At 43.8% G+C, this 22,407-nt stretch overlaps 1 long non-coding RNA gene and 1 other non-coding gene across 2 annotated transcripts; both read right to left on the bottom strand.

Annotated features, from left to right (window-relative positions):
• Positions 1-4,813: 4,813 nt before the first annotated feature.
• Positions 4,814-15,520, bottom strand: LOC129622976 (uncharacterized). Its single transcript, XR_008700220.1, has 3 exons — positions 14,932-15,520; positions 12,469-12,531; positions 4,814-5,447 (listed from the first exon to the last, which is right to left on the bottom strand). It is a non-coding gene; the product is annotated as an uncharacterized LOC129622976 (long non-coding RNA).
• TRNAI-UAU (transfer RNA isoleucine (anticodon UAU)) lies at positions 14,830-14,922 on the bottom strand. The gene is given in 2 exon segments: positions 14,830-14,865; positions 14,885-14,922. It is a non-coding gene; the product is annotated as a tRNA-Ile (tRNA).
• Positions 15,521-22,407: the final 6,887 nt, after the last annotated feature.

Here is a 22,407-nt window from a genome sequence, read left to right as displayed (position 1 = left end):
TGCTGAGACGAAAGCAACAGGTAGTAATAACGACCCTGGAGTAGCTTAGTGCCTGATATATGTCTACCGCGATGCATTTCTTGAGGACTCACACACACATGATCACACAAATCATTTCAGCCACTCTGGCACCATTTTCTGAAATGCCACAGGAGCAGGCTGGCTACTAGGACCAATGCCTGTCCTGATTAACTGGGCTCCTCCAATTAATCTCAGAGGGCCCACCCCACCTGCATGGCCCCTGTTCAGACTTCTCAGTTTCAGGGCCTCCCTGGTTCCCCAGTCCTCAAGATCTGGAAACCAGCCCTGCATTGCTGCTGGTGGGCAGGACTCCCCAAGTCTCAGAGTGTCCACCAGAGTACCCACACTTGGCTCTGCTATGCCTGAGGACACCTGCATCTCAGACTAGCTGACTAGGGTGCCCAGACTGTGGCCAGAGTTGGCGCGGCCATGTCCCAGGTCCTCCCCACGACAGGGCCAATTCCCCCAGGCCCTCTGCCCCAGCAAGGAGGACGCTGGCCCCTCTCAGTCTTTGTCCTGCCGTGAGTAACTGCCAAGTGGGGAGACTGTTTGGTTCAGAGGCAGGGCTGGAGTCTGAGCCCAAATGGCCTTGAAAAGGCACCACCCTCACGTAGCCACACCAGCCCTCGGCTCCATCTCAAAACCACAGCACTAATTGAAATTTCTCTGAGGTGTCTGAGAGGGCAAATTATGAAGCCATGAAAACACAATTGGAGAAAAAGAATGGGGAGCGGATATAGGATGGGCAATGACCTTCCCGGCAAAGAAAAGCTGATACAGGGAAAGACGTGACTTAACAAAACGCTGAAACTTCTGTACACCCAAAAATCTCAAAAGGCAAGCAGGACTCAGGGCAAGAGTTTTCCATACCCTTAACACATTTTTCCACCTATGTCTTTTAACATCCATGCTGCCTTTTTGTTGGAAACATTAGATTGGGCTTTTATCTATTAAATAGAAGTTTACTTATTTTGAACCCTTTGAATTTTGAAACTTTGAGTATATTACCCAATGACTAAAAAAAAAAGATGGCATCTTAAATACAAATCCAACAAATTATTTTCAATCAGTCTACATGAACAGCTGATGAATGAAAATTTAATATTTAAAAACATTCCTGGTGGTCCAGTAGTTAGGACTCCATGCTTTCACTTCTGGGGTCCAGGTTTAATCCCTGGTCAGGGAACTAAGATCCCACAAGCCGTGCAGCCATCCAAAAATAAAAATCCTAAGGGAATTTCCGCCCCAGCCCCCAGCTCAGACAACAGGGAATGGCAGAACTGCACAAGTGATTAAGTTTGTCTCCATCAGCCCCCGCTCTGCTTTCTGCTCCCCGTCCCACTTCTAAGCACCCCTCTTTCCCAAAGCCCCCCAGTACCTTCCCTCCCTCTTCCCCACCCTCACAATCTGCTCTCAGAGCAGCTTTGCTAAACTGACGCAGGCTGGGGGACTGAAGAGGGTGGGGACCGACAGGCCGCCCACTTGGGAAAGCATTAAGGAGCGGGAGGAAAGCTGGAGCCATTGAGTTCAGACATTATTTTCTGTTCTGACATCGACCCTCCTGCCCAGTCCCACAGCTAAGCAGCTGTGCTTGTGCTCATTCGCTCAGTCATGTCCAGTTCTTTGCACACTTTGGATTGTAGCCCGCCAGGCTCTTCCGTCCATGGGATTTTTCAGGCGAGAATACTGGAGTGGGTTGCCATTTCCTAAGCAGCTGATACATAGCAAAACCTGGCTTTCTGGCACTGGTGTGGGCTTTGAAGAAGAATTAAAAGTTTGTCCCAGTGATGTTGTCTTTTGATGAGACGAAGGCCTGAGCCCTGGGCCAGAGCCTTGGATGAGTCCTTACATAAGACACAGGTGATAACAGATCAGCTCGCGGGGCCAGCATCCTAGGAGCCGGTTTCCCAAATGGCAGGGGCAGCCAGAGGACAGTTGGGACCTTTTGTGTGGCCTGGCTACAGCAGGGGGCTGACAGGCAGATGACTGGGGGTCATCCCTGCCCCCAGCCCAGGCCTTCACTGGACAGAACAGTCTGTAGCAGGAGAAAAGTACCTTTTCTCTGCCCAAGCCCTACCCCCTGCACCCACCATGGCGGAGCAAGTCCACTTTCCCAATGTATTTTGTGCACACTGGGAGGTGATTTGGGCCAGTGTCCCATTAGTCCCGGGAGACAATCCCTGCCCCTCCTCCTGACAGCTGCACTCTACTGACACCCTCATAGCCATGACCCCGCACTGGTCCAAGCCTTCTCCTCTCCAGACCTCCTGACCCTCCCTCCCCTCTCTTCTTGGCCTGCCAGAGTCCAGGAAAGGCAGAAAGCTCTGGACAGGCCCCAGGTTGCCCAATAGGCTGCAGATAAAACAAAGCTCAGTGGCTGGTCCCGCTCAAAGTGCCACTACTAGGGGGAGCCCTCTACCACAGAGCCACAGCGCCACCTGGTGGTAGAGGGCTATCGCGCAGCTAGGTCAGGGCCAGCCCAGACACCTCTTGGGTGCCTCTTCCTTTTCAGTCTAGTCCCTGGGGGTCTTCCCTAGATCCCAGGAGAGCCCCATCCTGAGAGCTGATGGATGACTGTCAAGCTGAGGTCCCACTGTCTGACGCACACACACACCCATACACATAGCAAAACACAAGGAAAGGGCCTGGGCTTGTGTGTCAGGCAACTGAATCACTCCCATCTCCACTGGCTGCAATATGTCTGAGCTCAATCACGTAACTTCACAGGCCTCAGTGTCCTGCCTCTAAAATGGGAGCGATAAAAAGGCTGCTGAGGAATAGATTAGATAATAAAGGCCTTACAGCAGCGGCTGGATTATTGCAAGTGTTCAAAAAATAGTGCTTTCCTTTCCTATCTGTTTGGGCTCAGTGCCTAGGAAACCTAGACTTACCCAAAGGTGGGGCCAAGGAGGCAGCCAGCATCCAAGCCTAGGACGGGAAACGCTTCTATCTCAGCTCCTTCAAGAAGCCATTCCAAGCAATCCCACCGACTGCCACTGCCTCTCTCTGAACACCTTCAGTTGAGGGTGACTGACCCACCTGGTTTGCCAGGGACTGAGGGATTTTCAGGAAAGAGACCTTAGGTGCTAAAACCGGGGTGGCCCAGGCCAGCATGGATGCATTGGTCACCTAGCGCTTACCTCTTCACACAGTCCAGTTCTAGGGCTTCACAGAATCATGGGCTATCACCCAGGAATCTGCATTGTAACACCCCCAAGGTGATTCTCATAAACACCAAGTTGGACTTCTCTGGCAGTCCAGTGGTTAAGACTCTGTGCTCCCAGTGCAGGGGGTGTACATTTGATCCCCGGTCAGAGAGCTAAGATCCCACATGCCCAGCTAGCGGCCAAAAAAGAAAGAAAGAAAGAAAGAAAGGGGTAATGAACTTATAATAGACCAAAGGAGGGAGAAATCCAAGTCCTTGGTTATTCTAAACACCAAATCACTGTCCGCACCTGCTCTGTGTTTTCTCATCAGCTTCTGGTGGGAATGCTACTCTTCAGCTAGATGGGAAGCCACCTGAGGCACAGCACACACTCAGTGACACCTTGGAAAGACTGAAGAGAACTATCTGAAAACCAGGCTCCGGACCTGAATCTGCAAAGTAAACTAGCAGCAACAAGAGCATATTCTCTATGCAACTTTAGAGTTTACACCCATGTATTGCCCCTCTACTATCTTCCATTCATTCATTCATTCATTCATTAATCGAGTACCTATTAGCTCAGCACAGGGGGAATTAATATCCTAATGCTAGGAAATAAGCAATTGCCGCTTCACAAAATAACTTTTAAAGATTTTTTTGATGTGGACCATTTTTAAAGTCTATTGAATTTGTTACAATATTGCAGCTGTTTCATATTTTGGTTTTTTGACTGCAAGGCATGTAGGATCTTTAGCTCCCCAACCAGGGATTGAACCTGCACGCCTTGCACTGGAAGCCAAAGTCTCAACCACTGGACTGCCAAGGAGGAAAGTCCCTAAACACAGTAATTTTAGATGGTAGTGAATTCAAAGGCACCCTTGAGGAGGTGATACCTGACTGAGCTCTGCAGGTTATAGAGCCAGCTCCTTAAGATTTGGGTGAAGATGTTCCATCATTAGGAATGGCTGTTACAAAGGCTCTGAGGCACAGAAAAGGGACAGAAAGACTCTATGGCTGGAGCGCAGTAAGCGGGGTCAGAGTGCTAGGAACTGAGGCTGGAGAAGCAGGCAGAGTCTGATAAAAACAGCTGGGGCCTTTTGGACCACTGTAGGCCTATGCATCTTGTTCTGCAGGCACTGGAAAGCCATAGATGGTTTTAAGCGAGGAAATGACAGGATCTGATTTGTGTAATGAAAGGCCCATTTGGGCTTCAGTGTGGAGAAGAGACAGGAGAAGGCTAAGAGGTAAAGACAGGGAGTCAGTTAAGAAGCTACTGCAGAGTCCAAGCAGGAGACAATAGAAACTGCGGATGGAAAGAAAGGCAGGGCCCAGTATACGGAGTAGAGGGAGATTCGGGACTTGCTGATGGGTTAGATCTAGAGGGAGCTAAAGGGGATGATGAAGGCTACCACTGAAGCTTTTCACTTAGAATCCAGATGAATGGACGAAAGGACCATTTGTGGGATGGGAAAGACTAGGAGAGAAGCAGGTTTGGGAGGGAAAAAAAAACAAACCAAGTGTTGTGCTTTGGATGAGTCATTCAAGTGGAGGCGGCAAGTGTGCTGGTAGCAGGGGCTGGGCTCTGTGCAAAGGCACAGGGGAGTATCTATGAACTTCATCCCCAGGCCAGTTTAAGAGCTTGAATGCTTAGATGCTGCCATTTCCTTCAGAAAGGAATTCTTATTAAGAAATTTGAAAAATCAGTCATCGATATAAAATGATGTTTTGTACATAACATCAATAATAATTGCACGAGTCAAAATCCCTTTTGGTTACAAGTGAGAAACTCAATCTAACTGGCCATCGCAAAGGGGCACTTTTTTAGCTTGAACATTCAAACCATGGAAAGAGAACTGATGAAGCGAGTCTTCAGAATCAGAGACTCAAACATTAGCAGACCTCTTCTTTTCTTATTATTATTTATTTGTTTATATTTTTGGCTGCACCGGGTCTCTGTGGCTTCACATAGGCTTTCTCTGGTTGCGGCGAGCAGGGGCTACTCCTCATTGTGGTGCACGGGCTTCTCGCTGTGGTGACTCTTGTTGCAGAGCACAGGCTCTAGGTGCTCAGGCTTCAGTAGTTGCAGTGTGCAGGCTCGAAGGTGTCTGGGCTCAGCAGTCACGGCTCATGAGCCCTAGAGCATGGGCTCAGTAGTTGAGGCGCGTGGGCATAGTTGCTCTACGGCATGTGGGATCTTCTCAGACCAGGAGTCAAACCCACTTCCTGCATTGGCAGGCAGATTCTTATCCCCTGTTCCATCCCTGGTCGGGGAACTACGATCCTACATGTTTTGCAGCCAAAAAACCAAAACATGAAACAGAAGCAATATTAAAACAAACTTAATAAAGACTTATTTTAAAAAGACTGAATATGTCTACTCCTTTCATGAATATTGGAAAGCAAGTAATATATCCCTCTTCAGCCTGCTCTTCTCTGGGAGCCATATTCCTTGGAGTCTCAATCCTAGTCATCACTGTTGGCTTATTGTTATGGGAAATAAGAGGAACATCTAGTCCCTTGGATCATTAAGGTCAGGAGTCATCAAGGGCTCCATGGGGAAAGGCAGGGAGCCAACAGAGGGGGAAAGATCCTCACCCCACCAGGCTTCCTGGTGAACGTACCCCACCCATTTGCCAAGGGGTTCTGTTCCCAAAGGGCCCGCCAACCAACACGGAACATAGAAACACTTAAAGAGAATTCAGTTTTACAGTTTACACTAAAAAGCAAAAAACAGATAGCAGAAGATTAATAAATTTAGAATAAAAAGTTGAAAGAAGGCTAAGCGGAAATGAATGCAAAGACCAGATATGAAAGGAACGGTGTGTTCGAGAAGGAAATCTACTCATTAACCAGCGTATTTAAAAGAATGAAACAGTTAAGACAGAACAAATTTTTAAAGATAATAATTAGGAAATATGAAGATAATAAAATGATAACTGGCTAAATAAAATGATTTTTCAAATGACTGAATATTATAAAACTAAAAGACTCAACAGAGATGGGTTAAGCTGAAGGCAGCAGGCAGCAGGGCAGAGTCTAAGGGTCAGAAGGTGGAACCTTGTGGACTTTTTCTAAGCCTGGGTTCTCTCCAGAGCAGCTCTGTGAGGTGAAGTCCTCAGCCAGCCATGCCTATGTCAGGGCCTCCAGTAAATGCCACTGCCTTAAATAATCACCGGGAAAAGGCATTAAGTGGTATCTCTCCTGGAACTGGAACTGGAGGACATGAAAATGCCCCATATAGCATCACTCGGCCCAGGTCCTTCAAGCATTGCTCTTACGATGTGAATTCTAGTGGCCTCATACACATGGACCATCATATCATAAACCCTTTTTAAAGACAATTTTACATATGTAATTTTATATACATATTATGCTTAGTTGCTCAGTCGTATCCAGCTCTTTGTGACCCTTTGGACTGTAGCCCACCAGGTTCCTATGTATGTTATATATATGTATGATATTACATTTTATATATAATATAAATTACTATATATAAAAGTAAATATAATCATACATATTTATATTTTATAGCTATCTAGTCCTCAGACCAGCAATCCCACATATAGAATCTATCTCAAAGATATAATAGCAAAATATTCAAAACTTTGTGAACTTCATTGCAGCATCATCTACAAAACCAGGAGACTGAAAACATCCAACTGTTCACGAGTAGAGGACGAGCTGAATAAACAATGCTACATCCACAGGGACAGAATACTATGCACTGTGATAAGGAGTGAGGAAGAGTCCTATTTACAACTTTGAAATAATCAGAATATACTACCTGTGGAATCAGCAATGAGTATAAGAGCTTTTCAAAAAGAAGGAGAGGAAGTGGAATACAAACACAGACGTGTCTTTGCTTATGTTTTTTAAGAACAAATAATGGAAAGATATATCAAGAAAGCAATTTTTAAATTATCACCTATACAAAAAAGAGGAAAACAGGATTAGGGGACAAGGTTTGGACTTCTTGGAGTAAACCTTGTTTTATAGTTTTGAGTTTAGAAGCATGTAAATATTTTAGATAAATTAAAACAGAGGAGGACATATGTATACCTGTGGCTGATTCATGTTGATGTATGGCAGAAACCAATGCAATATTGTAAAGCAATTATCCTCCAATCAAAAATTTTTAAAAAAGAGATTCCTAAAAATGTAAAACAAACTCAATCAAAAGGTATTTACTGAGTATCAAGTTGATAGCATAGCCACAGAGAAAAATTACTTTAAACACAATACTTCAAACACTGTATTTTGCATATTGTTTTTCTTTTAATTTAATTTTTTTGGCCATACCGAGTAGCATGTGAGAACTTAGTTCCCCAACCGGGGATTGAACTCAAGCCGCTACAGTGGAAGTGCAGGATCTTAACCACTGGACCACCAGGGCAGTCCCAAAACACTGTATTCTGAATATGAACTAAGGACAAAAGAAATCACAAAGCAATCTTAAACTGTAAGCAATAATCTTATTATGAGAAACAACATATAATATTACTTTTAAACTATTACGTGGTATGATATAGCAAATAAATAATTATGTAAGAGTTGTAAAGAACTAGTATTTTTAGAGCAAGAGAAAAGCAATACAAATATAAAATCAAAGTGTATAAATTCTGTAATCTTACATTTGAACTGGAAATATCACTATAAACTCGAGCTTTATTTTTCTCTCTTTTTAAAAAATATTTATTTATTTATCTGGGCTGCACCAGGTCTCAGTTGGATCTTCATGCAGGATCTTCGATCTTCATTGCAGCAAGTGGGATATTTAGTTGTGGCAGGCAGGATCTACGGTTGTGGTAAGTGGGATCTAGTTCCCTGACTAAGGGTCAAACCCAGGCCCCCTGCATTAGGAGTGTGGAGTCTTAGCCACTGGACCACCAGGGAAGTTCCTATTTTTCCCTCTTTAAAAAAATATGCATGTCCTAGTTCTGTCTATTGGAAAGGCTTGAAAATATGACAACCACAGAGTAGCAGTAAGGAACTCTAGCACACAGATTGTGCTCGCCTAAATAACATTTCCCACCAAAAAGAACCAGGCTCTTAGGAGAAATGGCCAATTCCAGGATTGAGAGAAGACAAGTACAAAATACACTTTGAAATATCTTGTTATGCCAGAAACATATCATATCTCAGATTTAAGATTATGTCAAAAAGACCTAGGAGCCAACTTAATGGGACTTACCCTGGCCAAATATGGGACAAATTAAGCATCAACAATGGTAACAGGGTCAGTTATAGAATATAGGGTCAGGTAACAGAATCAAGAGTACACAACAATTGTAAACATTTATAAGGCCAGTAACAGAGCCTCCAACAACATGAAGAAGGGAAAGATGGAACTAAATGGTGAAACAAGAAAATCTATCATGGCAGTGGTTATTTTCATGCCCTCCTCTCAATGATAGCTAGAACAAGTAGGCAGAAAAATCAAAGATACAGAAAGTTTGCAGAGTCTATAACCAATTTGATATAATTGATATTGACAGAGCATGCTGCCCAACAGTAGCACAGTCTACACTCTCTTCATGTGCACCAGAATCAGATGAAAATCAGGAAAGCAATAGAAAAAAAATCTATGAAACAAAAAACTAGGTATGTGAAAAGATAAATAAAAGTGGAAAACATCTTCTGAGTTTGATCAGGACAAAAAAAACCCCACAAATGATCAATATCAGAAGTTAGAAGGGACATCACTACAGATCCTAAAGACAAGAAGTGAATATTATGAATAACTTTATGTCAATAAATACAACAAATTTAATGAAATAGACAAAATTTTCTGAAAGATACAAAATGCCAAAACTCATTTAAGAATAAATAAATAACCTGCATAGCCCCCATATTTATCTAAAAAAAAAAAAAAAAAAACTGAATTTGTAGGGTTTTAAAAAATTTTTCCTACAAAGAAAACTGCAGGCCCACAGTACTTTACTAGTGAATTCTGCCAAATATTTAAGGAAGAAATAATACAACATTACAACACTGAAAACTGTAAAACATTGTTTAAAGAAATTAAAGGCCTAAATAAGTGAAGATACACATCTTATTTATGGAATCAGAAGGCTCAACATTGTTAAGGAGGCAATTCTCACTCAACAGATTTGTAGAAATCCCAGGATATTTTCATACAAATTGGCAAACTAACCCTAATGTGTGTATGTGTATGTATAGTGTTATGTGTGGATTACTATAATCATATAAATATATATAGCTTTATATGTGGTATGTATGTATTTGTATGATTACAGTAACCAATACATGACACCACGCTGACATACAGCTCAATAAGATAGAATGAAGTCCAGCAAAAGACCAGCACAATTATGATCAAGTCATTCTTGACAATCTGTGAAGTCAATTCAATCAGGAAAGGGTGTGCTTTTCAACAAATGGTGCCAGAACTGGATATCCATACACAAAAAAAGAAAAATTTAGACCTCAACTCACATCATACACAAAAGTGAACTCCTAAAGCTAAGAGCTAAAATATAGAATATAATCTTGGTGACTCTGGGTTAAGCAAAAATTTCTTAGCTATAACACCAAAAGTATCATCCATAATTGAAAAAATGGATAAATTGAACTTCATCAAAATTTAAAAGTCTGGTTTTCAAGAGACACCATTTAGAAAAACAAAACTCAAACCACAACTGAGAGAAATTATTTACAAAACATATACACAACAAAGGAATTATATCTAGAATATACAAAAAGTCTTATAACTCAATAATAAAAACATGAATAACTCAATAAAAAACAGGCAAAAGATTTTAAAAGATAATTCACCAAAGAAGATAACTGAATATTTAACAAGCACTAGAAAAGCTACTCAACATCATTAATGCAGTTCATTGTATGTCAAACATACCTTTTTTAAAAAGCTGTGAAATAAAAAAACTAATTGGTCACCTATGGGAATTGCTAGAGCATCAATACATTTTTCTAAAGATTAGTAGAAAAAGGAAGAGTCCAGCAATATTATTTAACCTTTTCTATGTGAATTGTGCTTTAGGAAACCAAATAGTCTATGGAAAAAAAGGTTTTTTGTTTTTATTTAAGGTATCAGTCACAAATACAGAGGGAATAATAGAATTAGAAACCATTATTGAGTAATCCTTAATACAATAATAAACCTAGACAGAGCATCAGCAGCTGCTAAAATCATTAGGTTAGAGGCTGATGTGGCATTTCGTAATGTATGGACCAGGCTGACCACACCTGAAATCTTCAGCAAAAGCAGAACAGCCAGCCATTATGTACTTTTCCTCTTGTGATACAATAGTATATAGTGCCACCTATAATCTTTTTTTTTAATTGAATCTTAATATTACCAAGCTTCTAGATCTAAATGTCAGGGGGATTGAAGAACTTTTGAAATGATGCCTTGTTATTCAATTAGCCAAATTCTGTGGGAAATTCTAAAGATCAATAAACAAATATCAGGGAATTCCCTGGTGGCCCAGTGGTTAAGACTCCAGGCTTCCACTACAGGGGACACAGATTCGATCCCTGGTGGGACAACTAAGATCCTACATGCTGCAGGGCCAATAATTAAAAATAAAATAAACAAACATCATAAAAGAGAATGGGTAATTAGTATAAATGAAAAAAGAGAGATAGATTTAGATATTTAAGATATATTGATCAAATTTAGTGTGTGGACCTTGCTTGGCTCTTGATTCAAATAATCCAATGGTAAAAATATCTTTCAGAGCTAAGTGCAGACATTTGAACACAGACAAGGTGTTAGATGATGTAGGGGCACTATTATTAACCTTGTTTGCTATAATAATGATACTGTGGTTATGCTCTTTTAAAAAGTGGCTACCTGTTGGGTATACATACTGAGGTATTTACAAGTCAAATTAAACCATAGCTGGGATTTCCTTTAAAATATTTTGGTGACTATGGTAGGGGAAAATGTTGTGAGAATGAGATAAATGACAATTCTCGAAAGTAGTGATAGATGGATATATATTAAATATATATATATATTCTCTACTTTTAAATACACTATTTTTTCTACTTTGGATATGTTTGAAATTTTTAATAATAAAGAACTGGGGATTTTGTTTGTTGAATTTTAAATAGGTTGTGTTCACATAGGTTATAGCCATCAGGGTGAGTTCAACATGAGTATTCCCTATCTTTACCCACACACTCAATGACTGTGGGTCACAAATGAGAGGAACGAGTCAGTGGTGAAGAAAACAGCAAAGCAAGTGAAGTGGGCAGAACAGTGGCAGCTGGTACCCACCTCTGTGTTTGGGATGAATGGGGAGTTGTAGGACCGTGACAAACGGAAGATCACAAACATGCTTATCCAAAGGGGAGGAAAATGTTGCCATGTGGGAATAAGGGCTTGAGATGGACAAGTCTTCTAATTTTTCATTGAAAACTTGAAATCTAGGCATTGCAGTAAAATCTCCGAATGTACAGGCAAATGATTATAATTTTTTCAACACTTTACAAGTCAGCGCTAGAAATCCAAATAAAACCTGTCTGGAGGCTAGATTTGTTCCACACACTGCTGTTTTATGATCTCTGACACCACACCATGTAATGCATTATGTAGTAATGCATTAATAATCGGATGACATTCTCAGCAGTTGAATCACAGGGTCAGGACGACTGAGGTTGTACATATCCGATATGCCCAGATTCTTTATATGCAAACAGCTGTCAAGCCAGGCACTGACCACAGTGAACTCTGAACTGAACACAGGCTTACAATTATCTCTATCAAACTGCATCTTGTCATTTGTCAGAAACATTTGTCTCTTATTCTACCTTCAAATTCTACTGAATTTGCACTCCCTTCCAGCTCTTTGTATCACACACAATTTTAATTAGCCTGTTCAAAGCCATCTACAAAGTTAATGTCAACCTGTGTGTATAGTTCAGTGGAGTTCAATGAGTGGGTCAGGCTTCCCTCCGGCTAGACATCTACAGATATTCAGCTATAACTTCACCCTGCCTTCTGAGTTTATCCACCTCATATTTATCCATCTTCCTCCTTGCATACAGGTCTAATCCACTAGTTTTGTGGTGATAGGAATGCCATCTCCTTATACCTGTATATGTAGTACTTTATGGTTTTTATATCATGTTTCCATAATTTTCTGACTTGATCTTTATCACCCTTCACAACCTTTAAAAGTCCTATCAACCTCACATTAAGACACTGACCTACAAATCTGCCAGTGGTCTATTTGTTTGTTTGTAATCCACTAATAATCTATCTGGTGGTTTCTAGCTTAAATAGAGCAAGGACAACTAATTTAGCTTCTTACCTTCCCACTTCACCGCCTCACCAGAAAAAGAGTTTCCCAAACCACCATCATTCCAGCAATAACCTGTAGGGACAGAAACAATATTTAAGAGGAAGAATGATCTAACCATTAGAGTTGACAGAAAGTGGACCGCATCACCTTGAGAAAAAATGACATGCTGATGCTAAAGCTTTTCAAATAGGAGCTGGGGTTTTGTAGAAGGGATTCCCAATGTGGACAGGGGGTTGGGCAGAATGACCTTTCATTTGTTTCTGTCCACGTGGGGGGCCCAGTCCATGCTCAACTCTTAGCTGACCTCTTGGAAATATCTGACCAGTTCTTGCAATGATAACCTCTGAAAGTTAAAAATTACACACTTGGCAAATGTAACTGTTTTTATGCTTTGTACATTTTAACATTAATTTCCTTTAAAAAATTTTTTCAGCAAATGTTTTTAAAATGCTAGCCTTTTCTCTATTCAAAATTGGAAAGAATCCACACAAAGGAATATTATCCAGCCATAAATTAAAAAAAAAAAAAAAAAGAGTTGCTTGTATATTTTTGAGATTAGTTGTTTGTCAGTTGCTTCACTGGGAGGACCCAGAGGGATGGTATGGGGAGGGAGGAGGGAGGAGGGTTCAGGATGGGGAACACATGTATACCTGTGGCGGATTCATTTTGATATTTGGCAAAACTAATACAATATTGTAAAGTTTAAAAATAAAATTTAAAAAAATTAAAAAAAAAAAAAGAAAGTACTGATACAAGGTAGAACAGGATGAGTCTTGAAAACATTGAAAGAATCCAGTCACAAAAGACCACACATTAAGATTCCATTCATATGAAGGTCCAGAAAAGGGGAAATGTAGAGACAGAAAGTAAATTAGTGATTATTTAGGGGCGGGGTGGGGTCATAGCTGAAGGATACACGATTTCCTACTGAGTTGATAAGAATGTTTTAAAATTGACTGTGGTGACTGATGGTTGCACCCATCTGTGAAAGTACTAAAATCCACTGAACTGCAAACTAAGTGCGTGAATGGTAGGGTATATGAGTTACATCTCGATAAAGCTATTTAAAAAAAAATAAGCCAATATTATGTGTCGGGGTGGCGGGATAGATATTTGTTTCCAGGTTGGCTAGATTTCTAAAGGGGAGCCCTCACCATCTGCAGAGGATGAGCCTGTGAGCGAAAGTGTCTGGTCCAGCCACGTTAGGTGACTGGGCGGACTTTCTCACATTCCAGGTGGTGTGGGGCTCCCCTTTCGGAACCGGGGACTGGGATTAGTAGCCGAGGAGACAGACAAGAGCTCCGCCCACTTTCTCAGAGCTTTCTAGGTCTTTCTTCTCAGCACTCCTGGTAGTATTTCCATCCCAGGAGTTTACTAGCACACCCCATAAAAATAGCTGAAACCACGCTTATGGGAGAACGCGTCCGGGAGGCCTCTCAACCCAGCTACTCTTGTTCCCCACTTCGCCCCACCTCCCGGGGATGTGGGGCGCCCCCCGCCCACCCATCCGCTAGCAAAGCGGTCCCCGTGCCTCAGGGGTGCGTTCACGTGCTGGAACAGTCCAAATCCAGCTGGCAGATTTCCTGCTTCCCGGGGGTACTTCTGAACTTGGGGTGTGCGGCGGGCAGGAAAGGATATCCCTAGAAAACGTCTTTTCTCCCGTCTGCCAGAGAATTCCACCCCTCCTGACTGACACCGGGGAGAAGGGGCACAAATGGGGAGGAAAACGCCCAGGCACTTTCCCCAAACTCCGCAGATCCGCCCAGGGAGGCCTGGAGGCCTGGGGAGGGGAGAAGGGCCCGCCGTCTAGAGGCTCTGAAGATCCGAGGGAGGGGGCGACGACTAGTTAGTAGTAGTTAAAAAGGAGGACAGCGACCGCTCCTGCTCTGGGTTTCGCGGGAGTGGTCGCTTGGCTGCCGCCCCGCCACCCAACGCGCACCCCGCCGCTCCTGGTCCTGGGTAAGGGGCAGCGGCCGGGAACCGGCTCCGGGAGCTCGGGCAAGCCCCGTAGAGAGGGCGCCGGAATTTTCTATGACGAGACCTAGGTAGGGCCCCATCACCGGTGCAGCGCCCCTGCGGTCCACATCCCCGGTACCGGGATCGGGGATTGGGTGCCGTTAAAGGAAATGCCTAGGAAGAGGGAGCAGCAGGTAAACGTCCGGGTTCGGGCGGCTGTTTGGTTCGCGGGGGCAACAAGTAGCTTGGAAAGCGAGTAAGAGGAGCGGATACGAGCGGCTTCCTGCCTGCAGCGGAGCAGAAGACGCACGCAGAGCAGTCAGAGACAGGAACTGAGGAGTGTAAAGAGAGTTTGATTCGTTTCCTTGAGCACGGAGGTAAAAGTGGGGAACCTGCGGGTATCCAAAAGGGTCATGCTCCAGGTGAGGCTCGAACTCACAACCTCGGCATTGCTCTGCATGTACTGCTGTATAAGTACCGCGCGCTAACCGATTGCGCCACTGGAGCTCTGCTCACCCCGCCTTGCGATGGCTCTATCAGGGTTTACTCAGGCCCCGTGCGGGCCTCTGCGGAGCATGCGCACCTTCGGCTCGCGGCATGGCGGGAACTAGCCGGGGCCCCGAGACCCCGCAGCTTCCGGTCCGGCAGCTCCCGGCCAAGTGAAGGCGGGGAGGCTGCGGAAGATCGTCTGGAATGGCGGGGTCGTTTGTCAGGGCCTTGTAAAGAGCTCAGCCCGCCTCCCTGAGCAGCGCGGGAGGAGGAGCCCTGGCCGCTGCGGTCTTAAAACCACCTCCGCGTCCTCGGTGTGGAGCTTCGCCTGCCGGGAGCAGACCCCGCGAGGAGCCGGTCTCACACAGGAGACAGGCCGCATGCGGCCGGTGGGCGGGCCTTGTTGCGAGGGATGGAGCGGGGCGGCCTGGGCTCCGGGGCCGTAGATGTCCCGGACGACAGTCCCTGCCCCTTGCTCCAGCCTGCCTGGTGAGCCGGAAGGCCCCACCCCCTAACCTGCGCTCCCTGGAAGTCGGTGGGAGTCGGGAAACCCGCGAACGAGCGAAGCCGGCAACCGCCGGTTGAGGCTCCAGAGTGCCGGGGCCGAAGTGGCTTTCGAGCTTCCAACACCGGACTGGGCGGGGATTTACCGTCAGACCCTTGTTGTGTCCCGAAGGCTTTCTACCGCTCCCTACTCTGTTCTGAGTGGCGTGCTCGGGCACTCAGGCTGAAGAAGTGTCCCCGAAGTCTCGTCAAGCCACTGGCGTTCCGGGGACACGATGATAGCCCGAGTCTTCAAGAGGCTGCAGGCTAGGTTCCACTTCTTTTGTTGGGCCACACAATGTATGTTTTGTTTAAAGCGAGTTCCTAATATGTAAAATCAAGAGGTCTCATACAAATATCTGGATATCCATTTCTTTTTTTAAAGCGGAAAGTATAAACCGTACCCAGGACTGAATTACGACTGTTCGGCGCCCTGTGCACTTCGTCTTTGTGGGCCCCTTTCTGCATTAAAAAAAAAATTTTTTTTAAATTATGTTTTGCTGCTATAAAACACAAATATAATCCAGGCTGTATTTATCGTTACATTTATTATCATATTTTTTCTGATCTCAAAAAAATTTTAATGTAAACATTTTGGAGAGTTCTAGGCACTGTGTCTGTTATCCTTGATTGATAACTCTAGTGGGGACCTCTGGGAGTTTATCAGCAGCCTCCTCCACCAAGTCCCCCGACCCGTTCCCTCTCGGATTCCCTCCATCGATTGTCTCCGCCTCTGTTGGCATGTTGGTCACCCTGTTTGATGACCTCTGCTTTCCTGGGAGAGCCAGGACAACAAACAGGAGAACACTATGTCAATAAATTTCAGAACCATCACGAGCAAGGGATGGGGGCAGAATAATGATCATGCATAATCATCGTGATGAAGGGAAGGTAAGTGTTAAGTTGCTCAGTCTTGTCGGACTCTTTGCGACCCTATGGACGGGGCTCACCAGACTCTTCTGTCTTTGGGATTCTTCAGGCAGGAATACTGGAGCCGGTTGCCATTTCCTCCTCCAGGAGATCTTCCCAACCCAGGAATTGAACCCCTACATTGCAGGCGGGAACCTTTATCATCTGAGCTGCCAGGGAAGCTCAATCACCTTGATGGTGATGACTGTCATTAACAGGTTGTGTTTGGGTGATGAAGTCAAGAGTAGGACTGTAGAAAAGCCTTGAAATTGGAGCAGAAGAGACTGGAATGATCAGGCAAAGGCCGACGTGGCAGACACAGGCTCTGTGTAAGGGAGGGGCCTCTGAAGGGGGTGTTTTCAGGAAGATCAATGCTTTGTGCACACTGTTGTGCACCCAGGGAAAGGAGATAGGTAAGCCTCTCCAGATGGTTTGTGAACTATGGGAGGTACGCATCCAGAGCTCAGGAAGGATGGTCAACACCCCTGCAAGATCCCTTCAGGTACCAGGCTGATGGTGGATGCAGAGCTGTTTACAAAATGCCAGGATTAGGGCTCCTTGGAGCCCACTTTGCCAGGTCCTTGGTAAATCAAGGACAGCAGAGAGTGAGCCTTTGAAATAAGTCCCTCCTAAAACACGGAACAAACCCTAAAGGTAAAGGCATAATTTGCCCACAGGTGGGAATAATTTTTCCCCTAAATTGAAAGGGGTTAATTTCCTGAAAGACAAGAAAATAAGTTATGGACTCAAACACAGCATCTTCTCAGATCCAGTAACATTTGCAGAGTCTGCTCGTCCTTGCTCCTAGCTCCTCAGGTGAACTATAAGGAGCAAAGATAGCCCCTGGTGGTCCAACTTCCCTTTCCACGCTTCACTTTCAGATCTTGTATTGGTTCAAGCAGATACTGCTTTGTATGAGACCCTTTACAGTTTTGGCTCAGCAGATATTAACTGACCGTGGTTGCACAGGAACGGAGGGCAACACCTAATACAGCCTTTTAGAACTAAAATAGCTTAATCCCCAAGGAAATTAGGGCTCTAACGGAGGAAGCTGGAAGCTGGGGAGGGCAGTGCTGAACCTAGAGAGGGTAGTGTCAGAACCTCTGCTACTGGAGAGATTTTTCAGCAAGAACGAGTATACTGAGACCTTCAAACCACTTAACCTCATACACACCCATCCTGAAGAGCACTGAGCTAAGAGTCTGAGTCTGGCTCCCTGGCTGTGCGACTTTAAGTAAATGTCTTACCCTTTCTGGGCCTCAGTTTCCTCATTTGTAAACTGTAAAATCTAAACCAGAGTTTTCTATCCTATCTTGACTGGAGAATTCCTTTTACCATGTATACTCTTGACAACAGCTTGTGCTGATTTAATCATATAATAATTTGTGTGATGTGTAACAAAGAAGTGATTCTTAAAACTTATTTTAGATATAGGTATGATATTAAAATAAACTTGAGTAATATCCCTAGTATCATAAGACTAGTTTCAACTTCCCATTTACCATGTAATGCAAAATGTTTGATTTACTTTAATTATGTAAGGGAAAAGCATGCTTTGTTAACAGTCTTTAAAAGAGCATATACTGGTCTTAGGACAAATGTATATTAAAATGTATGAAATGTAATGACTCATTGTAGCATCAAAAATAGACACAAACTGCTTTCCTAAATGAATGTTTAGAATTTATGCTTTTTGCACTTTAAAAACTGGTTTATTTTTATTACTTTCATGCTTTTTGTGTCTAAATGATAAGCTAAAACAGAAGGGTTCTGGCTGCTATGTGTAAGCACCATTCTGCAAATAACATGAAGCGGGTATGGCTGGTCTTTATTCCTAATAATGAAAGACCAAATTGGATATAATGATCACTGTATTTTGTCTTCTTGGTTTTTGCTTCTGACATACAAGATAAACATTTTGATTAGCCGAATGCAATTTGCACATCAAGTAAATGAAGCTCATTTGAACTAGATTTGTAGAATTTTCATTTTATGGTCTTCTTTTACTTTATGTCAGCAAACTTTTTATATTTTAAGCCAGCATTCCATTATGGTTGTATATGAAGCAATATATGATTTTAGATAGGTGCTGCAGAGGAGTCAAAACTCACCACTTAGGACCCACGACTGCGGCTGAATCATAAACACACATCTGGTATTCAGGGACCACTGCAGGTGCTGGTCAACAGGCATCAGATGTTCCCACAGTGATTTCACATTCATGGGGCAAGAGGTTGACTGAAGAATTCTTTTATTATTTTTCTAAGTAGAAATAGAAAAAAAAAAAAAAAAAGAAATAGAGAAGATGCTCTATCACCTGTAACAGTGAGAACCATCTTGAATGTCTTTCAGAACTTCTAGAATTTGGCAATATCTAAAATCCCTTCCAGTCCTAATAGTCCATGATCCTTACCAGCACCACATGGAGAAATGACCCTTTATTTGCCCTTTGGAGGAGAAAGATGTGTCGGTCTTATGGCCCAACTCTAGTGAAGTGTGATACAGATTTGAACCAATTACATACAGGAGAGGAACATGATAATTTGGGAAAATACAGATTCCCTTGACTCTGGATTGAAGCTGAAATGACATGGTGAGAACCTGTCAGAGGAGAAAAACATTTAAAGACTGTTGGCATTTCAGTGTTAGAAAGAGTATGGGGAAATGGACACTGTTCAGTCTTTTTGTTTTTTTAAGACAGTTAAGCAGAATCTATCAAATACATGTCCTTTGACCCAGCAGTTCTACTTCCAGGAATCTCTGCCATAGAGACATTCAAACATGGGAACAAATATACCATATTTCATCAAATCTAAGTTGCCCTATCCTATAAAATGTACCGTGACTTTATGTGATGTTAAAGAAAGAAAAGATGCTGCCATTTTAACAACACTGTGCTTTCAGGTCAGACTTTTTATTTTGTACGTATTAAAAGAGCTCTTTTAGACAAACCCAGATGTACATTTTGAAAATCATATATCACTCTTGAGAACTATTGCTTTTGGCTCAGCTCTTCAGCCTCTTAGTTTCTCCCACCTACAAACCGGACAATGCTCCACGGAGCAAAGCAGCTCAGGCTGCACTTCTTCCTGAATCGACCCCGCCACACCTGGGCTGTCTTCAAGCAGATTTGTGTGTCTGTATCTATTGTGTTTCTAACTATTACCAGTGGGAATAGTTTGACAGAAAATAGTATGTAAAGAGTTCATGTGACCACATTTTTATCCTCCAAACAGGGACATTTCTTAGAGTGAAAGGGGGCGCTGTAATAACATCAGTGTGACTGGTGACTGCAGCCAACCACTAGGAGCACAGGGCTGTCCTAATCATAGGCTGCTATGTACTGCCTGTTGCTAATTCGCGCCTGACTCTTGACAACCCCATGGACTGTAGCCCACCAGGCTCGTCTGTCCATGGGATTTCCCAGGCAAGGATACTGGAGTGGATTGCCATTTCCTTCTCCAGGGGATCTTCCCGACCCAAGGATCAAACCTGCATCTCCTGCTTGGCAGGCAGATTCTTTACCACTGAGCTGCTGCTGCTGCTAAGTCGCTTCAGTTGTGTCCGACTCTGTGCGACCCCATAGACGGCAGCCCACCAGGCTCCCCCGTCCCTGGGATTCTCCAGGCAAGAACACTGGAGTGGGTTGCCATTTCCTTCTCCAATGCATGAAAGTGAAAAGTGAAAGTGAAGTCGCTCAGTCGTGTCCGACTCTTCTCGACCCCATGGACTGCAGCCCACCAGGCTCCTCCATCCATGGGATTTTCCAGGCAAGAGTACTGGAGTGGGGTGCCATTGCCTGAGCTACCAGGCTATAAACACATAAAACACAAATAGGAAGGATTCCCTATTACATGTCGTTTAATTATGAGAACGTAAACAGGGTGTGTGTCAGTTGTTAACTTAGTGCTTCTCTGCTCCAAACACACCATCTCTGCCCTGTGGTCTCACCAGCCAGTGCCACTGTTATGCCCCATCAATGGATGGAAGGTGCCAGAAGAACGCTGAAGGGCCTTCTCTTCCTCCTTCCAGCGCGTTTCTAGCTTCTCCAGCACAGCTGCCAGTGGGCGGCTTCCAGTCAGATTTTGCCATCCTCCCAGCACAGCTTCCTGCTTGCCAACCCCAGCCTGCAGCGCCTCGGCAAACTTCCCTGCCATCCAGTGAGCCCCCACCACGCACCCACCAGAGTGTTCCAAGCCTCAGCCTCGGTGGAGAGGGAGGGCCCTTTCCAAGTTTATCCTTCCGTGGGTTTTCTCTGTTATCTCTGGAGGTAGAGGCTGCTCCCTTTCTCCATTATTCCTGTATACTTTAGGATTCCTTTTACCCCACATAGTAGTTAACAGCTCTTTATATTGAATTTTCCCTGTTCAAATGACTGCGTCCTGAGTGGGTTCTGGCTGGATCCTAATTATTTCTTTCACTTGTCATATGAGAACAAAATCTTTCAAAGAATATGGAGAACATGGGGGCAGGTCAGTTAAAAAAAATAACAACACACAGTGCTTACCATATGCCAGGCAGTGTTTAAGAATTTAATAGCTTATCAACCAATTTAATCCTCATGCCAATCCTATGACGTAAGTAGTAGTATTTTATTTTATAGATGAGGAAACTGAGGCACAGTGAGGTTACCTTAGTAAGTGGTAAAACAAGAATTGTATCACTCAGGTGTCCATACCGTCAGCACTCTACAGAGTACAGTGCTCACTGTGCCTTGGAGAAAGAGTCCCATGAGGGGGTCGCCCTCAAGAGAGGTACCACCGATCAGGGCTCACAGAGTCATGGCATGATGGTGGCCAAAGGGTTCTAACTAGAGATATGGGAAAGACCAGGTAAAGCTAGGAGCACTAGAGGTGAAAACTGGGATCCAGGTATGCTGGGGCACCCAAATAAATGCCCCCCCAAGCCCTCCTGCCGAGAAGACGAGGAGTTCCTCTGTCAGTTCTGGCAACAGTTGAACCCAGGCCTACTGGACCAGGTATGGGATGTCAGGTCTTAGAAGCTAAGCACAGATAATGATGGCGGGCGGGGAGTCTTCCCTTTGAGAGGAGGAAGGGAGAGTCTTAGCAGAGGCAGCTGTGGAACTCTGGGGTTTCAGAAACATTCAGGGATATCCTTAGGTCAAAAATTTGGAGTTTAAGTAGGAAAATCCACCCTGTGAAGTTGAAAAAAGGTAAGGAACTGGGGTAAAACCACCTTTGTGCATATCTCTGTTTAGCCACCAATTGATTGAGTGGCTTCAGTAATATTTCTTTACATGTAAACACCACAGTTGGTTAGCCATTCTCCTATTAACGGACATCTTGGGTTATTTCCTGTTTGGAGCTATTATAAACAAAGCTGCTGGGAACACTCTTTTACAAGTCCTTTTCTTTTCAGTAAATACAGGAGTAAGATTGCTGGGTCCGAAGATAGATTTTTTGTTTTGTTATTTGGAGGATAATTGCTTTATAATGTTGTGTTGACTTCTGCCATACAACAACATGAGTCAGCCATACACATGTCCCCTCCCTCTTGAGCCTCCCTCCCACCCCTCGAGCTCTTCACAGAGCACCCGGCTGAACTCCCGGTGAAAGTGAAGTTGCTCAGTCGTGTCTGACTCTTTGCGACCCCATGGACAGTTGCCCACCAGGCTCCGAGATCCATGGGATTTTCTAAGCAAGAATACTGGAGTGGGCTGCCATTTCCTTCTCCAGGGGATCTTCCCAACCCAGGGATCGAACCTGGGTCTTCTGCATTGCAGACAGATGCTTTATCGTCTGAGCCACTAGAGTGATCCACTAGAGTGAACTCCCGGTACTATACAGCAACTCCCCACTATCTATCTGTTTTACACATGGTAGTGTAAACCCTCAATTCATCCCACCCTCTCCTTGCCTCCCTGTTCCACAAGTTCATTCTCTATGCATCTCTATTCCTGCAAATAGGTTCATCAATATCATTTTTCTGTAAGGTAGATTTTTGTATAGTTTTTTAAAGCATTTTTTAATCATGGTAAAATATACATAATGTAAAATTTGCCATTTTAAACGTTTTAAGTGCACAATTCAG

The sequence above is a fragment of the Bubalus kerabau genome, chromosome 11 (assembly GCF_029407905.1).
Source record: "Bubalus kerabau isolate K-KA32 ecotype Philippines breed swamp buffalo chromosome 11, PCC_UOA_SB_1v2, whole genome shotgun sequence".
NCBI classification, from domain to species: domain Eukaryota; kingdom Metazoa; phylum Chordata; class Mammalia; order Artiodactyla; family Bovidae; genus Bubalus; species Bubalus kerabau.
This window is presented reverse-complemented; position numbering and strand designations above follow the sequence as displayed.